The following is a 22,725-nucleotide window of genomic DNA, read 5'->3' on the forward strand; positions in this document are numbered from 1 at the left end:
ATTTGGGAAGCTGGCACATGCATGGATTTCTCGCTGGTGGGAATTTGGAAGGATTACTCACAAAAGCTGGGGAATTACCCGAGTCCTATGCTCAGTATATAGATAAGGTAGCTGATGGTGTGTGTGTTTTATTCAACAGAAGCATTAACAATGGAAAAAAGACAAAAGGCTGATGACATTTCAGTGTAACCTTTGAACAGCCAAAGTTTCCGAGGAGACATACAGGGTTTCTCACTTTCTCGAGCTATATCCATGCTGTGCTCAGTTAGAAGCATGCTGCACCGAATTTTCCAGCAGCTGTAAGATTAAAGACAACAGTAAAATGAGGCATGCCTGGTACCGGTGATTAATAACAGTCATGCCTGGCACTGTGAGACAGAGAGCAACTGCCAAGGCTCCTGTGGTTTTATTCAGATGGGGTGGTGAGGATGTGGGGGAGGCTTCTTTATATCCAGTCTCAGTAGCCGTGTGTTTCCAGGACTTAGCATGTCAGTGTGCAGCAAATTTGCCCGTAGGCCAGGGGTCTGTCTGAGAAGGCTGGTCCAACTGCTCCAGAGCTCTGTGTCTGTGCTGGAGGGATTCTGTGTGTATTACAGAAGGCATCATATATGTAAGTTTGAATGGGATCGTCACATGTGACTGCTGATTCAGGGTGTGAGATGTCGAAAAGGAGCATCGATACCAGTTCTGCTGTAACATGGCAGCAGCTCTGCTGCCACTTAGGCTCAGGGCTAGGGTAAGGCAATTCAGGGCCCTTGCTGCACCATGACGCGGGGGGTCCCGTGGCTTCATTGTGCCACCTATGCCATTGCCCTGCCCCTCATCTGCAGGGGCAGTGGCCTTCCCCCCTCCCACCAGAGCTTTCTTCTCCCCCTAGGAACATCAGATGGGTCACCTGCCCCTCATAGAGAGGCAGGCTACCATTACTTAGCCCAGCAGCTGGGGTGCTTCTCCAGGCCCAGTCACACACACAGTCCTCTCTCGGGCTGCTGTTTGCTGTCCCATCACCATGTCTGAGTGTCTTTAATATTGCTTTGAAAGGCTAGGGCTGTTCACACCCCTCAGAGCTCATACCTCTGAGAGCTCTCAGTTCACACCTCTCCAAGCTATCGGCTTTGGGTTCACACCCCTCAGAGCTCTGGGTTCATACCCTTCAGAGCTACCGGCTCTTGGTTCATGCCTCTCAGAGCTACCAGCTCTGGGTTCACACCTCTCAGAGCTACCGATTCTCACCCAGACATGGGCAGTGATTAAAGTGAGGGCTCTCACAGGGGATTGCAGACCCAAACTGGGGTTTTTTTTTATGTTTGAGCCGGATGGATGCTGCCTTGTTCTGCTCCACTCAGTGAGTCAGTTCTGCTTCCCCATCAACACGCTCCACGACACCCAGCCCCAGGTACTGTTTCCCCACTGTCTGACAGGGGGCTGGGAGTACTCCAGGTTCTGGTGAGGTCCCCCAGCAGTGGCACCCCTCCACCAATGGGGAGGGAGTAACCAGAGCTGGGTGGCTTGGGATGGAACCAGAGTCTGTGTTGATGAGGAACAACACAGGAGCCCATGCACAAGGTCACAACACCACTCATTGGCCCCACCACCTCTCCGTTACTTATGGTGGGGTGGGTCCAGGGGCGGCTCTAGGCATTTTGCCACCCCAAGCACGGCAGGCAGGCTGCCTTCTGCAGCTTGCCTGCGGGAGGGTCCTGGTCCTGCGAATTCGGCGGCAGCCTGCGGCAGGTCCGCTGAAGCTGTGGGACCAGCAGACCCTCCACAGGCAGAGTGCCCCCTCGTGGCTTGCTGCCCCAGGCACGTGCTTGGTGTGCTGGTGCCTGGAGCCACCCCTGGGTGGGTTGGGGTGCACTTCTGCCAATGGGGAGACAGTAACCAGAGCTGGCAGTATAATGGTGGATCCCTATCCCTGCTGGCATGACAGAGAAGTAGCCAGGCCAAATTTGCGTGGTATTGGACCTGTTGCATGGGGTTATGCTGCGCCCAATCTCTGCCTCTGCTCCCTCAGGGATTACTTTTGGCTAAATGGATTAACACACACATAACATCTTCTGAAATACTAGGAGTTTTAGACAGAAATAGCTTTGAAAAAAATCCAGTAGCACAACACACCTTGCAGCAGAAGAAATTATGATAAAAGACAGGACGGTAAGTTAGAAACCTCAGTACATATGAGTAATTCCAGCCATGCAGAAACTACTACCCAAGTGTTTAGGACTGCATATTATATTTCAAAAATAAACATTGACTTTTGTTGATCATCCAAAGCTAATAGTCTTCAAGAGGCTAATGGAATTGAAATAGGTAGAGTTCTGCAAAGCAACATGATGCTGCAGACATTATTGGTCATATTGTTCTAGAAATAAAAAAGAAACTTGTTAGCTACATAAGGAAAGGAAACTAAAACTATCTATTTTGATGACAAAAACATGGCCATCAGTAATGTTTCTTCTATGCTGATTATTTATCTATGTGGGCTATTTGGGAATAAAGCTAATCCAATTACTATACTATTTGGTTTGATTGAGCATAGTGAAATGACAGCTGAGGATATCAAAGGGGACCTCCTGTCATATTTTGAAAGTTGTGGTACGGAGAAGTCTCTTCTTCAAGAAATCTGGGTAAGAATATGTTTTGATGAAGCTTTCAAAATGTTGGGGATAAATAGCAGTCTGGTGAAGCTAGAATTAACCATCTTGGTTGTTACCTGGCATTGTTGGCTCACTGACTTGAGTGGCTGTTGAAGATACAGTTAATGAAACTTCTGGTGTCAACCATTTCATATTTTTGGTAGGATCTCTGTATTTACTTTACAGCCTGTCACTAAAAGACAAGGGAGCCCTTGAAAGATATGACAGTGAAACTGGATCTAAATTGCCAAAGATTGGCAAAATTCTTGACACCCATTGGGTGGCATCAAGTTTTAGAACCGCAAATGCCGCCTGGAACTCCTACTCAGCTTCACATAGGCACTTTGAAGAAGCCCCCCAAGACATGTCTCAAGATAATAGAGAGAGAAGCAAGTATGATGGCCTTAAGATGAAGATAGCATCTAATGCAGTTTTGAAAGACTTGAGAATGATGAATGATGCTCATCTAGAATGCACGGAACTAGCAGAGGTTTACAGAAGAATGATGTAAGTAATGTGACTGCACACAAGTTGTTACTTAAGCAAGTAGACCTTTTTAAAGCTGTGAAAGAACAACCAGGTGATTATTTATTCAAAGCGCAGAAAGCAGCAGAGGATGGTGTGTTTCAGACTGTTTCCATTGTGGAAGGGGGAGCCACAAGAAAGAAACTATTTGCCCCAGAGACAGACTCAGAGCTCATAGCCAGTATAAACGTTCTTGATCCAGTATATTGGCCAATTGGAGAACAAAGTGCTTTGCATGGAGAAAAGGAAATACAGGAAATCTGCTGTCAGTTTCAGCTGTATGTTCATGAGATTTTGCAAGCCTCCTGAATTTACAAAGATTTTGGAGTGAAACTATGTCTTGATGCTCTGAAAAGCCTTTTAATTTGTGTGAAATTACTGCCTGCCATTACTGAACATGGATTTAGTGCTATGAACAACTACTTCAAGATCATCCATTCATGTTCGCATACTGACATTCAGCAGGTGACTCAAGCTTAATGGTCCTTCTGTAGCATGATTTTAACAACGTCTGGCAAGAGGAAGACATTCTGCAGCTCAGAACTGTATGAAATGGAAGAATACATCAGACAATAATGCTACTCATGAAGGACTTTGGAAGTTTGTTTTGTTAGGTTATGCTGGACAATCTCCACAGTTAGCCAAGGACAGTAGGTTAAAATTTAAAACTTTAAACATGCATCTGAGGAAGTGGGTATTCACCCACGAAAGCTCATGCTCCAAAACGTCTGTTAGTCTATAAGGTGCCACAGGATTCTTTGCAACTTTAAACTAGTTACCACTTCATTGCAGGGGTGGATTGATTGAAATTGAAGACATTTGAATCACCAATTTTAATAATTATTTTAATCAGCAAGTAGGAAACCTTGATTAAAATAAGTATTTTAATCTTATTTTATATTTGTACTTTTTAGTTATTTTTCTAAGGAAAGGTTAATTCTCATTGGTTGGTAAGCATTAAAATGTAATGATTTGCACCTAAATATAGCCTTAACACTAAATTTGATGCTTCTTTTGCTAACCAGGAGTATACACTGTATCTATACACATTGATTTAAGAAATTATATAACTTAACTGACACTTACTCAGATTCTTATTTTTCACATTTTTTATAATGTTACAAAATGTGATGCATTTCTTATTTACTAGATGATGATTAATTTTTTACTTGCGTTTTGTGTCAAAATCTATTTGGATGGAAATTGAAATTCAATTAGAAATGTTAAATAAAACTCTTAAATGTATTGGATATAAAAGAAAAAAACATTTATCAAAACATGTTTTGCATTTAAAACTAACTGATTTATTAAACAAAATATCTATAGCTAGGGAATTTCCTGTTCACCCTGCCTCAGTGGAAATTCTGGTGCCCATCTCTCTCTGCATTTAAAGTCAATAACAATAAATAGGTATGGTTTTTTTCATGCAGTAGAAATTGAATGTGATTATTATGTAATAAATGTATGCATACAATTATGACTTGTCTGTATCAAGTGCATAAAAATGTATTTTGGCTGGGATCATGAAGATCTCCCACATTTTTCAGGCCACTTTAACTGTATTGCCAACCCCAAAAGTTCAAAAATCAAGAGATTGGTCCCCAAATCAGGAATTTTTTAAAAAACTGATTATATTGTGGTTTTTTGGGATCTGTCGTTTGATGTCTGAACTTGTTCTGCCTGTCCCCCTTGCATGTGAGTATCCATGTGTGTGCATGTGTGACGATCCGTGCTGCCCACTCTCCAACATTTATTGGGTAGGGTGATATGGCCCTTACTGAAGGAGCTCTCACCCCACATCCTTCCCCCTCCTTCCCAGCTGTCTCAGAGCTCGGTTCCTGTGTTACCCGTAGTGGGAAATTCAACTCCCCTCCTGCCCTTCTCTGTTTGCATTTTGGCTGACATCTCCCTCTGCAAGTTTGGAACCACTGCGGGAGTTTGATTCACCTGCTCCGCCCTTCCCAGAGAAAAAGCTGGATTTGGTTTAAAGTAACACATCCCAAAACACAGGCTCGCACAGAATCCCAGAGCTGTCTGTGGTGGCCATATTGACACAGACCACAGGCAGAGTGCTGGGGTTCACCATACCCACATCTGTTTGTCTGCTAGCCCTGAAAAGGTGCAGTCTACATGTCTTTCCTCCTGGCTCCCAAAGGTATGCCTTGACCTTCTTGTCCTGAGTGAACCAGGCCTTTGTCCTGGGGACCAGGGTTCTATGGCTCCAGGCCTGCCTCCCACACAAGCAGCCTTATCCACATGGCCTTCATGTCTCTGGACCTGTAATCAGTGACCACTGTGGCTACCTCTGCTGGACTGTTTGTATGGCACTGTCTCCTCAGCCACCAGCACATCCTGTAGGAGGAAAAAGGATCTTTCCTCACTCCTTGTCTGGAGGGTCTATCCCATCCTGCCTCAGATCAGATGAGCGCAGCATAGCCACCACCTCCAATTGCTTCGGATCAGCAGCAGACAAATTTTGCTGCTCACAAAACTTCAATGGCTGTTCTTTCTGCAGCGGTTCCTAGTTCCTGCTCCTGTCTCTCTGTTTGCTATTCTTTTTTCCTGAAAAGATTTGAGACACTTGTCTCTATGCTTTTCCTTCCACAGTACTTGCTCTCATTGCTGTTGGCACTTATTCACACTGTCACAGCTCCCACAAACACTACAACCATATTAGAATCATAGAAGATTAAGGTTGGAAGAGATCTCAGGAGGTCATCTAGTCCAACCTCCTGCTCAAAGCAGGACCAACCTCAACTAGATCATCCCAGCCAGGGCTTTGCCAAGTGGGGACTTAAAAACCTCTAAGGATGGAGATTCCACCACTTCCCTAGATAACCCATTCCAGTGCTTCACCACCCTCCTAGTGAAATAGCTTTTCCTATTATCCAGCCTAGACCTCCCACACTGCATCTCCCACTACTCCTTGTTCCATCATCTGGCATCACTGAGAACAGCTTAGCTCCATTCTCTTTGGAACCCCCCTTCAGGCAGTTGAAGGCTGCTATCAAATACTCCCTCACTCTTCTCTTCTGTAGACAAAATAAGTCCAATTCTTCAGCCTCTCCTTGTAAGTCATGTGTCTCAGCCCCCTAATCATTTTCATTGCCCTCTGCTGGACTCTCTCCAATTTGTCCACATCCTTTCTGTAGTGAGGGGCCCAAAACTGGACACAATACTCTAGATGTGGCCTCACTAGCAGGGCCGCCCGGGGGGGGGGGGGGCAAGTGGGGCTATTTGCCCCAGGCGCCAGGCCCTGCAGGGCGCCCCATGAGAGTTTTTCAGGGCCCCTCCAGTGGGTTCCTTCACTCACTTCAGGGGACCCGGAAAATTCTCATGGGCCCCGAGCCCCCAGAGCATCTTCCGCTCCAGGTCTTTGGTGGTAATTCGGTGGTGGGGGGTCCTTCTGCTTTGGGACCCGCCACCTAAGAGCCCCAAAGACCTGCAGCAGAGGGTCCTTCTGCCCCAGGACTTGCCGCCGAAAAGCTGGGTCTTCGGCGGTAATTCGGCGGTGGGGGCCCCCGCTGTGGGTCTTCGAGGCACTTTGGCATCGGGTCCCAGAGAGGAAGGACCCCCCACTGCCGAATTACTGCTGAAGCAGAGGTCACCTGACGCCGAGGACCCCAGGCCCCCTGAATCTTCTAGGCAACCCTACTCACCAGTGCCGAATAGAAGGGAATAATCACCTCCCTCAATTTTCTGGCAATGCTCCTACTAATGCAGCTCAATATGCCATTAGCCTTCTTGGCAACAAGGGCACACTATTGACTCATATCCAGCTTTTCATCCACTGTAATCCCCAGGTCCTTTTCTGCAGAACTGCCGCTTAGCCAGTCAGTCCCTAGCCTGTAGCAGAGCATGGGATTCTTCCGTCCTAAGTGCAGGACTCTGCACTTGTTGAACCTCATCAGATTTCTTTTGGCCCAATCCTCCAATTTGTCTAGGTCACTTTGGATCCTATCCCTACTGTCCAGCATAACTACCTCTCCCCCCAGTTTAGTGTCATCCATGAACTTGCTCAGGGTGCAATCTATCCCATCATCAAGATCATTAATGAAGATTGAACAAAACGGGCCCCAGGACCAATCCCTGGGGCACTCCACTTGATACCGGCTGCCAACTAGACATCAAGCCATTGATCACTACCCATTGAGACCAACAATCTAGCCAGCTTTCTATCCACATTATAGTTCATTCAACCAAGCCATACTTCTTTAACTTGCTAGTAAGAATACTGTGGGAAACTGTATCAAAAGCTTTGCTAAAGTCAAGGTATATCACGTCCACCCCTACCCCCATATCCACAGAGACAGTTATCTCATCATAGAAGTCAATCACGTTGGTCAGGCATGACTTCACCTTGGTGAACACATCTTGACTGTTACTGATCACCTTCCTCTCCTCATGTGCTTCAAAATGAATTCCTTGAGGACCAGCTCCATGATTTTTCCAGGGATTGAGGTGAGGCTGACCAGTGTGTAGTTCCCCGGGTTCTCCTTCCCCTTTTAAAGATAGGCACTATATTTGCCTTTTTCCAGTCATCCAGGACCTCCCCCAATTGCCATGAGTTTTCAAAGATAATGGCTCTGCAATCACATCAGCCAACTCCCTCAGCAACCTTGGATGCATTGCATCCGGCCCCATAGACTTGTCCATGTCCAGGTTTTCTAAATAGTCCTTAAACTGTTCTTACACCACTGAGGGCTGCTCACATCCTCCCCATACTGTGCTGCCCAGTGGAGCAGTCTGGGAGCTGACCTTGTCTGTGAAGACTGAGGCAAAACAAGCATTGAGTACTTCATAATTTTCCATATCATCTGTCACTAAGTTGCCTCTCCCATTCAGTAAGGATCCTGCACTTTCCCTGACCACCTTCTTTTTGCTAACAGACCTGCAGAAACCCTTCTTGTTACCCTTCACATCCCTTGCTAGCTGCAATTCCAGTTGTGCTTTAACTTTCCTGATTACACCCCTGCATGCTCGAGCAATATTTTTATAGGCCTCCCGAGTCATTTGTCCAAATTTCTACTTCTTGTAAGCTTCCTTTTTGCATTTAAGCTCACTGAAGATTTCTCTGTTAAGCCAAGCTTATTGCCTGCCATATTTGCTATTCTTTCTGCACATCAGGATGATTTGTTCCTGCTCCCTCAATAAGGCTTTATATAAAATACAGTCAGTTCTCCTGGACTCCTTTGCCACTCATATTAGCCTCCCAGGGGATCCTGCCCATTAGTTTCCAGTTGTTGCAGTTTCAGAGGAACTGCACCTATCTATGGTCCACTCCAGGAGTGCTCCATCAGGTCTTGGGTCTCCAGGCATCACCTGTCTCTGGGCAGGAACCCTTTCCCCCCTCCCTTCTGACAGTGGGCTTTAAGGGTGCACAGCTCCTGGCCTTATGCTGTGATATCCCCAGCGAGCCAGTCTGCCCAATGGTCAGGGTCTGTGTGCTGAATTTTCCCCAAGGGCTACGGACAGTGTATTTCCTGCAGTTACAAGTCTCCACTCAGCACTTTCTAAGCAAGCACATTTATTCTTAAGGTAAAAGCATTACAGAGAAAACCTAATAAAAACAACAGAGTTGAACACATGCTAAATATCAAGTTTAAGGTCTTGCTCATTATCTTCAAAGTGCTCCATGGCTACCTAAAGACCATCTAAAGTTCCAGGATGAAGACTATGGTTGATAGCTTGGTTCCTCTGTTCCGATGGAATCCTAGCAATAGGTGTTAATCTTGTCTCTGTGTTAGACACAACTTTCTCTGGGGGCCAGTCCAAGACTGTTGAATGAACATCCCCTAGGGGCTAAGGACCATTGCAAACCTCCTTGCCTTCTGCTCTCAGGGCAAAGTGCATTTCTTTGACCGTCCTCTCTAACAGAAACACATGGTAACAGGTGTATGTAACAAAAACACCCCATACAAAACACTCACCAAATGATACATTCAACTTCACACACTTCTCCCCCTGTAGAGAGCATGAGAGAACAAATAGCACATGACAGATGTGTGGTCACATTGCTTAATGCACTACTGGCAGGCATTCACCACTATAGGGATTAGTATGGTCTAAAAACCTATATAGAAAGACAAGAGCAAAGAGGGGAATCAGGTTTGGAGGGATGTTGGGGGCAGGAGGTAGGCTGAGAGGGGATACAGGGGTATGTAGGGATTAAGGGAAGGCAGAGGAGTGCAGAGGAATGAGGGGGTAGGAGGTTGGCTGAAGGAGGCAGTGGTGAGGAAGAGTGTCCCTTCTGAGCAGCTGGGGTAGGGAGCAGTATTGTCAGCTCCTGTGAACTGATCACACATCATTTTAGTGCCTGCTGGAGAAACTGTCGCAAAGATGGGACCCTGTGATTTTCAGGGCTGGGCATGCTGGAAGAAAGCCTTGGGGCCGAGGACAGAGATCTGTCCTGCCTTCATGTATGACCTAGCACAGAGAGGGTCCTGGGGCTATGGGTGGCAGGGGAACAGGGAGTTGGAGAAGTGGTGTTGCTGGGAAACAAGTAGAGAAGTCTGATGGCAGGAGAAGGCAAAGGAGTTTTGCTGCTATGTGTGGAATAATGGGGACTGGCCAGCAGTTCTCCTAGCTCAGGGGTGAGGAGAGGGTGAGTGAAGTCTCCAGCTGAGCAGTCAGGGAGAGACATGCAATAGAGATTGATATTTCACCCTGAAATCCTCCCTCTCTTCTCACACAAGCAGAGTAGCAGGAAGTTAAAAAGCCAGGCTGCAAAAACCTGATTTGATTTAATAGTAAAATAAAATTAAAAGTCCTCAGGATTTTTGGGGCAAGCTCATGATTTTTGAGGATCTGACTCTGGATTTTTTTGTCTCTTTAGGCTTGCAGTACTGTAGGCCCAGGGGACATCTACACAGCAAAACCTCGCCCAGCAGCGAGTCTCAGCATCAGGGTCAACTGACTGGGGCTTGCACTGCAGGGCTGAAAATAGCAATGTAGACCTTTGCATAGGCGTGAGTTATATAGGCCTGTGCTGCTCGTGCTCCACCAATATTCAGGAAGGTGGGCCCAGCTCCACCAATGTTTGGGCTTATATTTTCAGAGCCATTCCGTCCATAGGAAGGATTGGGGCAACCACCCCGGGCCCTGCACTTTGGGGAGATGCGGGGTCCAGGGTGTTCTCAGGGGCTAGAGGGGGGCCTGGTGCTGGCAGCAGTGAGTGACCTGGCCCAGCCTGCCCCATTCTGCTCTGCTCTGCCCCACCCCACCTTTTCCCAACCCTGCTCCGCCTATGCCCTGCCCCACTCCACCCCTTCCTCTTAATCCTGGCTTCACTCCCTCCCCTGAGCAATGCCGGGAGCTGGCGGGGCAGAGTGGAGTAGGGTGGCCTGGGACCCATTCTGGGCACCACCAAATATTATACAAACCTGACGTCCATAGACCTTTGGGCTGCAGCCTGGCCTCAGACCTGGCAAGTGGGGTCCCTAGAGGGCTTGAGTCAGCCCTGGGGTGGGTTTGATTCATTCTGGCCACAGCTCCTGAAACAGTAATGTAAGGAGACAAATCAGGCTTGTGTGCACTCTGACTCATCTTAAACCCCTTGGTCTGGCTCTCCATTGCTGTCTGCTCAGTGATCTGCATGTTGACTCCTGCAGTTGCCAGATCAAAGAACATAGGAAAAAGCAGCTGAAGCGAGCCCTACTCAGAAAAGCTAGCTCAGAAATATTGTACAGGGTATTTTTATACTAATACTAATTCTGATAAAACTGAATTGCTGGAGTGCCAAGAAGCTAATTGTACTGGCCTCAGAGAAAAGAGAAAAACGTCCAGGAAGGCAGGGGGGCGGCTTTACTAGCAATGACTGACTAGGAAATGGTTAATCAGTATTTAAATTTCTAGAAAGGCACTAAATGAGCTTGTGTATAAATCACGATGCTGCAGAATTAAGTCCTGCTCTCTCATGCCCTGGCAGGGTTTGAACAAATGCCTTCACTCATTAGACTAGGAGCCCCTAGTCACTCTCTGTTAGTGCCATTTCTAGTCCTGAGACTTTGTGTTTCATTACCCTGTCATTCAGCCAGGCCTGACTATTGTCAATGCTACACTTCCGGGAAGACCTGCATAATTTACATGAAGGCTTCAGCATGCATTAGTAATGCAGCCATCCTAACCCCAGTCTGCTACAGCCTTGATTCACAGATTCTAGGACTGAAAGGGACCTCGAGAGGTCATCGAATCCAGTCCCCTGCACTTATGGCAGGACCAAATAGTGTCTAGACCATCCCTGATAGACATTTATCTAACCTACTCTTAAATATCTCCAGAGATGGAGATTCCACAGCAATTCCTAGGCAATTTATTCCAGTGTTTAACTACCCTGACAGTTAGGAACTTTTTCCTACTGTCTAAACTAAATCTCTCTTGGTTCAGTTTAAGCCCATTGCTTCTTGTTCTATCATTGGAGGCTAAGGTGAACAAGTTTCCTCCCTCCTCCTGATGACACCCTTTTAGATACCTGAAAACTGCTATCATGTCCCCTCTCAGTCTTCTCTTTTCCAAACTAAACAAACCCAATTCTTTCAGCCTTCCTTCATAGGTCATGTTCTCAAGACCTTTAATCATTCTTGTTGCTCTTCTCTGGACCCTCTCCAATTTCTCAACATCTTTCTTGAAATGCAGTGCCCAGAACTGGAAACAATACTCCAGTTGAGGCCTAACCAGCGCAGAGTAGAGCGGAAGAATGACTTCTTGTGTCTTGTTTACAACACACCAGTTAATGCATCCCAGAATCATGTTTGCTTTTTTTGCAACAGCATCACACTGTTGACTCATATTTAGCCTGTGGTCCACTATAACCCCTAGATCCCTTTCTGCCGTACTCCTTCCTAGACAGTCTCTTCCCATTTTGTATGTGTGAAACTGATTGTTCCTTCCTAAGTGGAGCACTTTGCATTTGTCTTTGTTAAACTTCATCCCGTTTACCTCAGACCATTTCTCCAATTTGTCCAGGTCATTTTGAATTATGACCTTGTCCTCCAAAGCAGTCACAATCCTTCCCAGTTTGGTATCATCTGCAAACTTAATAAGCGTACTTTCTATGCCAATATCTAAGTCATTGATGAAGATATTGAACAGAGCCAGTCCCAAAACAGACCCCTGTAGAACCGCACTTGTTATATCTTTCCAGCAGGTTTGGGAACCATTAATAACTACTCTCTGAGTATGGTTATCCAGTCAGTTATGCACCCACTTTATAGTAGCCCCATCTAAATTGTATTTGCCTAGTTTATCGATAAGAATATCATGCGAGACCGTATCAAATGCTTTACTAAAGTCTAGGTATACCACATCCACCACTTCTCTCTTATCCACAAGACTCATTGTCCTATCAAAGAAAGCTATCAGATTGGTTTGACACAATTTGTTCTTTAAAAATCCTTGCTGGCTATTCCCTATCACCTTACCACCTTCCAAGTGTTTGCAGATGATTTCTTTAATTACTTGCTCCATTATCTTCCCTGGCACAGAAGTTAAACTAACTGATCTGTAGTTTCCTGGGTTGTTTTTATTTCCATTTTTATAGATGGGCACTATATTTGCCCTTTTCCAGTCTTCTGGAATCTCTCCCATCTCCCATGATTTTCCAAAGATAATAGCTAGAGGCTCAGAAACCTCCTCTATTAGCTCTTTGAGTATTCTAGGATGCATTTCATCAGGTCCTGGTGACTTGCAGGCATCTAACTTTTCTAAGTGATTTTTAACTTGTTCTTTTTTTATTTTATCTTCTAAACCTATCCCCTTCCCATTAGCACTCACTATGGTAGGCATTCCTTCAGACTTCTCAGTGAAGCCTGAAACAAAGAAGTCATTAAGCATCTCTGCCATTTCTAAGTTTCCTGTTACTGTTTCTCCCTCCTCATTGAGCAGTGGGCCTACCCTGTCCTTGGTCTTCCTCTTGCTTCTAATGTACTGATAAAAAGTCTTCTTGTTTCCCTTTATTCCCATATCCTAATCTTGCCCCTGCTTTTTCAACTTCTGAAATAAAAAGTTGTCTGCAATGCAGTCCAATAACTTATTGGATAGTCTGTGCCTTGCGGTGTTATTTTCCCAACATACATCTGGATAGCTGAAGTCCCCCATCACCACCAAGTCCTGGGCTTTGGATGATTTTGTTAGTTGTTTAAAAAAAGCCTCATCCACCTCTTCCACCTGGTTAGGTGGCCTGTAGTAGACTCCTAGCAAGACATCACCCTTGTTTTTTACCCCTTTCAGCCTAACCCAGAGAGTCTCAACACTTCTATCTCCTATGTCCATATCCACCTCAGTCCAAGTGTGTACATTTTTAATATATAAGGCAACACCTCCTCCCTTTTTCCCCTGTCTATCCTTCCTGAGCAAGCTGTACCCATCCACACCAACATTCCAATCACGTGTATTATCCCACCAAGTACCACCCCCACGTACCCCCATGCTTTGTATCTGCATCGAATCATCTGCTGGGAAGCACGCTGGTGTAGACGCTTGAGAGGATAGTCTTCTCCTTAGGCTGGTTCTCAGGTGCTTTGTAAATGTAACTCTTCTGCCCATCTGAGTTGGCAGCAACAAGGGCTGTGTTCAGTATCTAGGGGTTCCATTTCAATAACACAATGCAAAACCGGCTCGAGCTCCCACCCAGTGACCTGGGACAATTACATACCACCCCCCGGGCGCCTCTAAGAGACAATACTTCCCCTCTCACAAGCACGGAGTCTGAGTGTAGCAAAATCCTTTTAAAGGAGGGAAACAATACGGCATTATGGTGGGGAAACATTATAAACAGGATTCATAACACAAACCATAAGCAAAAGATTCCCCCCCCAAGTAAGTTTGGGTGTATCCTTTTCCCCTCAGGGTCTTAAGTCCAACAACCCAAAAGATCACCCCAGAATGGGCATGTGGGGCATTAAGGAGCACCTTACATGGTCCAAGGCCAACTGCCCTACTTTTCCATGGGGTTCTGCTGCAGCCTTCACCATGAGCTACTTCACTCCGCTTGCCCTCCCACAGGCTGCTCCAACCATCCCACAAACTGCTCTGCTCTGCCAGCCACTTAACTAGTGGGGGAGCCTGAAGCTATATTGTTAACACAGCACTCAGTGATCTCAGCTCTTAGTAATTTTAGCTCTTTAGTGATTTCAGCTTGTAGTAGGGGACCCCCAGTGCTGGTGCACCATTGGCTCTAAACAAATTCAGCACAGCAACCTGTAACTAGACTCTTAATAGCATCAAAATTAGCTGCATTATTCAAAGAGGGGGGGGGGGCAGCACACAACTGGTTAGACAAGAACCCAGACCCAGACCCAACATCTCTCAATTCATTGGGTTTTGGAAACCATGTCCCTTGTCTAGTGAGTGCTACTTAGTTGATGGTGAGTCCCTCTGTCATAAAACAGTTCCACTGGCCTTGATTGACATAATCAGGGTAAGAACACTTTATTCTTCCTGCCCCAATAACAGAGAAACTGGGGATCCCACAGCAGCCAAAGTGATCATTTAGACAGCTGTGGGTTCATGCTAGGCAGGGTGGGTGTGCCTATGCAAACAAGACCAGCTCCTAAAGTTCTTTTCCACAACTTGTCACAATTCACACCAGATGTCAGGGTAGAGCGCATCCTGACTCTGCTTACATCAACAAATATGAAGCCATGATGGTCTAAAATAGCCCAGCCAACTCCCACTCCTTCCCCGGGCCATGCAGGCAGCAGCTGTAATACCAGCTGCTGGCAGCCTGAGCCACAGAGCTGTAGCAGGTCACTATCACTCTGCTTAGTACTGATTGGCAGAAAGAGTTGTCCAGTGGGGCAGGCACTGGCCTAGGAGTCAGCAGACTGTGTTTAAGTTGCTACTCTACCCCAGACTACCTGTGACCTTGGCTGAGTCACTTAGCCACTCTGTGCCTCCCCCTCAAACAACGAGAACAATGTTTCCCTAGCTCACAGGGGTTTTTTGAGGGTTAATATATTACAGATTGTGAAGCACTCAAATACATCAGCACAATAGATAGGTTAATAGAATAAATCCCTGACCTGTTGGGCTTTGCAGTTTAGTGGGGTAGTAACTGCAACAAATTTTTCATAGATGCTGCTTCAGTGGTTTGAGCATTGGCCTGCTAAACCCAGGGTTGTGAGTTTAATCCTTGAGGGGCCCACTTAGGGATTTGGGGCAAAAATCTGCCTGGGGATTGGTCCTGCTTTGAGCAGGGAGTTGGACTAGATGACCTCCTGAGATTCCTTCCAACCCAGATATTCTATGATAATGTTTCCATTTCTGAAGTTCCTGGCTTGCCAGCCTGACAAAGGGTCTTTTCATGGGAAAGTCTCCAGCTAACTGTGATAGAGCCCCTGCTGCAAATGTCCCCATTGAAGATTTACATAGAATATTCTCCCTGGTCCCAGCTAAGTTGGCCACATGGCCAGGTTTTTACTGTCTTGCTGGTTAAAAGCTTTAATGTGCTGTGTTTTTTTTCATGGTAGAGTGCTACAACTCACACCTAAGGCTGCATGTCTGTCACGGAAGTCATGGATTCTGTGACTTTCCGTGACCTCCATGACTTCTGCAGTAGCCCGTGTGACTGTCCAAGCAGATCAGGCAGCCTCTTGGTCAGCAGCACTGGCCACTGCTGGGGCAGTTTGAGTGTGGGAAGGGGTTGGGGTTGGGGCTGGGGTGGGTAGTTGGAGTGCGGGGTGGTGCTTACCTCTGCAGGAGACTCCTCAGAAGCAGCTGGCATGTCCCTGCAGCTCCTAGGCAGAGGGGCCAGGGAGCTTCGTGCGCAGCCTGCACTCCCAGGCACCAGCCCCGCAGTTCCCATTGGCTGCGATTCCCAGCCAATAGGAGATTCTTAGCTGGAGCTCATGGCGCGGGCATTGCAGGAAACTCCCCTGGCCTTCCCTCCCACTAGGAGCTTCAGGCATATGCAGAGCCCAACAGGGAACCTGCCAGCCCTGCCAAGTCTCCCCACCTCCAGCACCAGCATGGGTCCTGGGCCGTGCACCTCTCACCATCACCCCTCCTCCAGCACCAGCAGGGGTCCCAGGCAGCTTACTGCTGCCCACCCCCACCAACACCAGCTGGGGTCCTGGTACACGTGCCTCTGCCCGCCCCCATCAGCACCCCTGAACCGCCCTGCCAGAGTACTCACAGCCCAAGTTTTAGTTAGGGGTATATAATACAAGTCATGGAAGGTCACAGACTGTGAATTTTTGTTTACTGCCCGTGACCTGTCCATGACTTTTACTAAAAATATCTGTGACTAAAACATAACCTTGGTCCAGACCAAGGTCCAGACTGCAGCACCAGGCACCAGGTTCACACCCCATGGTCCAGACTGTGGCACCAGGTTAGGATAAAGTAAGACAAATGCTAAAATAACACATAAATGTGTGTATGTGTACGATCATTCTCTAAAACACTTTAGTAATAATTAGCTGCATCAGCACAAGGCCCCTTTCTGCTGATGGGTGAGGACTGGCCACTGGCTGGTTTTCCTGCCTCTCAGCGGTTCCAGTGTCTGCTTTTCCTGTATCTCAGAGGTGGAAATGCTGGTCCAGTGCCTGTGGAAGTGAGGCTGAGATGTGCTTAGAACAACCATGGGCATTTCAGTTCATTGCATTGACTCTGGTCCAAGCAAGCCCTAATGAGCTTCTCCTCTGCAGTTGTGGATGGGAGAACTCTAGCGACCTCTGATGGGTATGAGAGGCAAAACAGAAAACAGGGAAACAATGTAGGACAGTCCTCTGGATTAAGGGGCATTGGCCATGTGCAGTCAATGGGGTGTGGCTAAATCAGCAGATCAATCAAATTTATTTCCTTTCTTGCATGTCTCTCTTGCATCCATTTGTGGCCAGTGGGCTAGGAGAAGGAGAGCTCAGACTATGCTGTGCTTGTTGAAAGATTTGGATTGCATTAAATTATTTTTGCAACCCCCCTCCCACCCAGATCCTCGACTCTCTGACACAAGTGAGAGCAGCCTCAGGGAAGCTCTATTTTATACTGGCTCCCCAAAGCCCACAGGGGCCTGTTCTGGCAGCTGGAATAGGCAGGGACAGAGGGACACCTGAGCCATGCCACCTTTTTCCAGCCACACACTAGCATTTCTGTGGAAGATGAGAAGCCACTACCACTGGCTACAGAACATATTAAGGTAGCTCTATGGGATTGTAAACTGTCACTTTTAGAGTAGGGGCAGGGAGGAGGGAAGGGCATTTCATCCTGGTCCTGCTTACAGGCTAGGGGGTTCGGTGGTGAAGTGTGTGATCAGAGATTCAGAGTCATTCTGGGAAAAGCTAGATTAGAAAACCATAGAATTGTAGGACTAGAAAATCATAGAATCATAGGACTCCAGAGGTCTTCTAGTCTAGTCCCCTGCATTCAAGACAAAACTAAGTATGATCTAGACCAGAGGTCTCAAACTCAATTTACCTAAAGGACAATGACAGACCTCAAATCCTCCCAGAGAGCCAATGATGTCACTGAAGATGGTGTTCAGAAAAGAAAACGTCTATATTGTATTTTTTATTTTGAATTTCTTAGAAATAATAAAACTGTTATACAACTTCATACAACTCTCCACCTGCCAGAGTTTTTAGTGTTTGCCAGACACCTGGCAATGCTTCAGTTCTGTCAGTTTGTTGATGTTTGGCCTCAGTGACTGAGCAGTTGAAACCTTCAGGATTGCAGCAAGGTGTGCATCAGATACTTGTGTTCAGTATTTTGACTTGTTTATGTTCATTGTGGAAAAAACTTTCTCACAAATGTAAATACTGCCAAACAAGGACATGATTTTTCTAAAGGTTTTGCAAAGATTTGGGAAGGATGGTCGTAGTTGTCTGAAGAACTCTGTGACATCCTCAGTTTTTCTAAATTTAGTCTTTAAAGATATGTTGCATTGCATATCAATGAGTTCCACTTGTAAATCACATGGTGCTGTTTCCACATAACCACAAAATAGATTAGCAAATATATCGAAGCTTTCTTTGTGCTTTCTGAAATCTGCAAACCACTGATCAAATTCTTGCAAAAGCAGGTCAAGCTTAGTAGTATATTCAGAACCACTGAACTGTGTGTCAGAGCTGAGCTCTTCCACAAGTGACTTGCATGCTGGGAAATGAGTGAGATTCCCCTGAGAAATCTGATTTGTCCACAATTTTAGTTTAGTTGTGAATGCTCTCACAGTGTCACACAGTGCTGTCACACCACCTGGCCTGGACCTTGCAGCTTCAGGTTTAGGATATTCAGCCCTTGTGTTACATCAACAAGAAAAGCAAGATCTGTCATCCATTTGTGATCTTCAAACTGTGGTACAGGCATTTTAATTTCTTCCATCAATCTTTTCACCTCTGTTTTCAGTTCAAATAATCTCTTTAAAGTAGAACCCCTGCTTAGCCAGCGCACCTCAGTGAAGTAGAGCAAGTCACCATATTTAGATTCAATTTCCTCCAAGAAAGCACGAAACTGTCTGTGCTGCAAGCTCCTGGAGTGAATGTAATTCATGCATTTCACCACAACGGACATGACGGTGTCACATTTCAAAGATTTACTGCACAGTGCTTGTCGGTGAATGATGCAGTGTAACGCTGTTGATTGCTCAGTGTTTTACTCAGCCATCTTTCTTTGTACTAGTGCTACCAGTCCGGTTTTTTGACCAATCATTGCTGGAACCCCATCAGTGGTTAAGCCTGCTAACAAGTGCCATGATGGCAGAACGTGTTGTGCCAGTGCTTCTGTGAGGCAGTGAAAAATTTCACTGGCCATTGTTCTACCACGCATTATTGACAAGCTGAGCAATTCTTCAGTTACTGCAAAGTTTTCATCAACGCCTCTTACAAATCTGGCAAGCTGTGCACTGTCAGTCAAATCGCTACTCTCATCAAGTGTGATTGAATATGTGTGGAAAGCTGTGCTTTTCTCGATGAGCTGCCCATCGATATCTTTAGAGAGCTCAAGAATAAGCTCTGCTACTGTATTTGGAGATAGGAAAGCTGTTTTCAGCAATATCAGCCTATCGCGACATACTATCTCACTGACTTTAATAAAGCATTGTTTAATAAATTCACCATCAGTAAATGGCTTCCCACACTTAGCAATCATTTCACTCATGACATAACCTGCCAAAACTGCTGATTCTGACTCTTTTCTCGCTTTCTGAAAAAGCTACTGCTGCTGCTGCTGCCGCTTTGCTAATTCTTTTTTCAGTTGTCAGACCATCTTCTCTCTCTCTTCTCCCTGATATTTATCATATTGCTGTGCATGTTTCGCTGTGTCATGTTGTTTGATATTGTAGACTTTTAAAACAGCAGCTTTGTTTTTGCAGATCAAGCATGAGGCAGTCTGTTTGTACTCAGCGACAAAATAATCAACAGTCTACTTATCTTGGAATTGGCGGTGTTTGTCATCAGTTTTCCCTTTTTTAGGTTGAGACATCTCTCTGTAAGGCTGTTTACAAGCAAACTGTGTGTATGTGAGAGAGAGAGAGATGGGTTCTTATTACCCCGGCACAATGGGTTATTATTATCCTTGTGTGACAGCTGGGGAACTGAGGCTTTGTCCAAGGTCACACAGGACATCACTGGCAGAGGCAGCACCAAGAATACAAACCTGGTCTCTCAGGGCCCACCAAACACCTTCACCAAGACCATCCTACCTGAGGCAGTTCCTGCTCCACTTTCCCACATGTCATGCTCTGCTGACAGCAGGACCTTGCTGGGCTGGGCCTCCTTGGGTACAAAAGCAGCTGAGGAGGACGCACAGTCATGTCTGCTCACTGGTCAGATGCAGGGGGTGAAGAGCATGGCTATTACCCTAAAGAGATGGGGCAGTGGGTGGTTCTAACCCTCCCTGTGTGTCTGGCATGATGTTCCCATCAGGTTCAGTGCCTCCTGGTGCTCCTGCTGAGATGGCCCTCTCCTACACAACCTACTAACATTACATGGGTCAGTGGGTAATAAGTAAATGTAAGGAGAGACAGGATGAGCTCTACCCTGACATCTGGTGGTGAAATGTGGCAAGTGTGGGAAAAAAACTTCAGGGGTTGATCTTGTTTGCATAGGCACACCCACCCCGCCTAGCATGAGCCCACAGCAGCCCCAAATGGTCACTTTGGCAGCTGTGGGATCCCCAGTTTCTCTGTTATTGGGGCAGGAGGAATAAAGTGTTGTTACCCTGATTATTTGAATCAAGGACAATGAAACTGTTTTATGATAGAGGGTCTCTCTGTCAACTAAGTAGCACTCGCTGGACAAGGGACATGGGTTCCAAAACCCAGTGACTTAAGAGAGGGTGGTGTTTTTTCCTATGTTTGTAGGTTGGGCTAATTTTGATTTTATTAAGAATCTAGTTATAGGCTGCTGAGTTGAATTCACTTTGAGCTAAGGATGTACTAGCATTGGGGCTTCTCTACTACAAGCTGAAATTGCTAAAGTTACTAAGAGCTGAGATGACTTAAGTGCTGTGTTAGCTAGTGGGGAAGCCTGAAGCTATATCAGTGAGTGGATCAGTTTGTGGGGACAGCTGGAGTAGCTCATGGGACAGCTGGTGGAGTGGAGTAGTTAGCAGAGCAGTCTGTGGGATGGTTGGCGTGGCCCATGGAACAGCAAGTAGAGCAGAGCTGAGCAGTTTGTGGGGATGGCTGGAGTATCAGAGCGGCTGGTAGAGCGGAGCAGTTTGTGGTGAAGGCGGAAGCAGAACCCCATAGAGAGGTGGGGTAGTTGGCCTCGGACCACGTAAGGTGCACCTTAACTCCGTGTGTGCCCCCCCCCTCCACCCAGGCTGGGGGGGGGAAACTCTGCAGATAAGCTTTTGAACTCTGGGGCTGCATTGACCCAGGACAGAGACTTTTGGGTTGTGGGACTTTGGGTGATTTTTGGGTTGCTGGACTCAATAACCAAAGGGAAAGGGCATGGCCCAGTTTGCTGGGGTGGGTCTTTGCTCATGGCTTGGTCTATGAACTCTAGTTGTGGTGTTTTCCCAATTTAATGCTGATGTCATTTACCTCATGTTATTAAACATTTTCTGCTACACCGAGATTCTGTGCTTGCGAGAGGGGAAGTATTGCCTCTTCGAGGCGCCCAGGGGTGTGTATAAGATTTTCCCAGGTCACTGGGTGGGGGCTCGAGCTGGTTTTGCATTATGTTGTTGGGAGGGGACCCCTATGTACTGAACCCGGCCCTTGCTGCTATCAACTAGGCCTGGCAGAAGGGTTACATAAATAAAGGACCCAATTTCATTACACAGACCTGCAGTGCCAACAGCTAGAAAGAACCTCTTTCCTTTCTTCTTCTTATCACCTTATCTTACCTGCAGGCATCGGGCACATTGCCTCCATGCAGGCACCATCCCCCAGAGCTTCCATTGGCCACAGAGTCAGTGCTCGGGGAGGGGGGATGGAGGCAGCGTGCCCCCCTGTGCTGTCATTGGAGCCTCATAGGTCACACCACCTCCCAGCTCATTTCCCACCTGTTTCCCTTGCTCCCTTGGAGTCATGCTGCCCTGGCTGACTCTGTCCGGCGACTAGTGATGCTGCCTTCATGGCTGACTCTGCTCGGAGACTAGTGATGGTATCTCTGGCCCTCTCCCCCAGCCAATGGGAACTGCGGGGGGTGGTGCCTGCAGCAGAAAGAACTGGCAGCATGGCTGCATGGGTCTTGCCTCTGCCAGCAACAGCAGGGATAGGGAACCTCTTGCAGGAAGCTGAGCTGTCTGAGGTGAATGTCCCCCAGCCACAGACCTCAAAAGTTTTATGAATGACATGTTAGGTCCCAGGAGCAGCAGGATGGAGCAACATTGGGGGAAGGAGTATGTGAATCTCTCCTGTCTGCTCTCCTCCTGCCACCCCACCTTGTCCGGCAGCCACAAGGGCCAAGTGAAATAAATTTCTAAAAGTTTCCACGGGCCACAGTGGCGAGGCTCTCAGGCTGTAGATGGCCTATGGGCTGTGACATTGAGACTCCTGATCTAGATGAAGTGGTGAGGTGAATTGTGTATTGCCTCCTTAGGGAGCAGCCCGCTTTGTCTTTCTCTGTTTTGGGTTCTTGTGTGTTACCATTTTGAATTCTAAGAAGTACAGAAGTGCTATGTTGCAAGAGTATTTATGTCTTTATCTAAATTTTTTGTGTGTGAATAACTATTTCCAGAAGCCTTTTTTGGCCAACTAAACTCGAATACCCCAAGCTCATCTCTCCATTCTATGTAGCTGTTTTGTCTCTCTGTGTGGCTGGTCTCTTTGGTGCAGATTCAACTGTGATCATATTTGTAGGTGACATCAAAATGAGAGAGATAGCAAAACATGCAGGAGGGGAGAGATTTTTCCCAGCTCTGAAATAAGGATAAAGATACTGACCCATCTTTGTAATATGATTTAAGATCTACAGATAGAAAGTATTATGGGAGTGCTCAGCACTATTATTATTAATTACTTATTAAAGTGAATGGAAGGGTTTGGAGTAGTGGGGGCTTGAGACCATGAGACCACTAGCAAATATAATGCTCTTCATCCAGAGAGGCGACGTGAACAGCAGAAATGTATAAAATAGAGGATGTAACTGGGCAACCACACATGGCACATTCAAGCCTGTGA

General features: G+C 46.5%; 1 protein-coding gene across 3 annotated transcripts in view; it reads left to right on the forward strand.

The window, feature by feature from the left end:
* LOC115657543 (interleukin-22 receptor subunit alpha-2-like) overlaps positions 1 to 22,725 on the forward strand; it is a 72,143-nt gene that overhangs the window by 44,182 nt on the left and 5,236 nt on the right. For 2 of the 3 annotated variants that reach the window (XM_030575530.1, XM_030575528.1), the window contains one exon: positions 2,801 to 4,282. The exons of the other annotated variant lie outside the window; for it this stretch is intronic. The gene's annotated coding sequence lies outside the window, so the exon portion shown is untranslated. Of the gene's footprint in view, positions 1 to 2,800; positions 4,283 to 22,725 lie in introns of those variants that run through there. 3 annotated transcript variants of the gene reach the window in all.

The sequence above is a fragment of the Gopherus evgoodei genome, chromosome 9 (assembly GCF_007399415.2).
Source record: "Gopherus evgoodei ecotype Sinaloan lineage chromosome 9, rGopEvg1_v1.p, whole genome shotgun sequence".
Lineage (NCBI taxonomy): Eukaryota > Metazoa > Chordata > Testudines > Testudinidae > Gopherus > Gopherus evgoodei.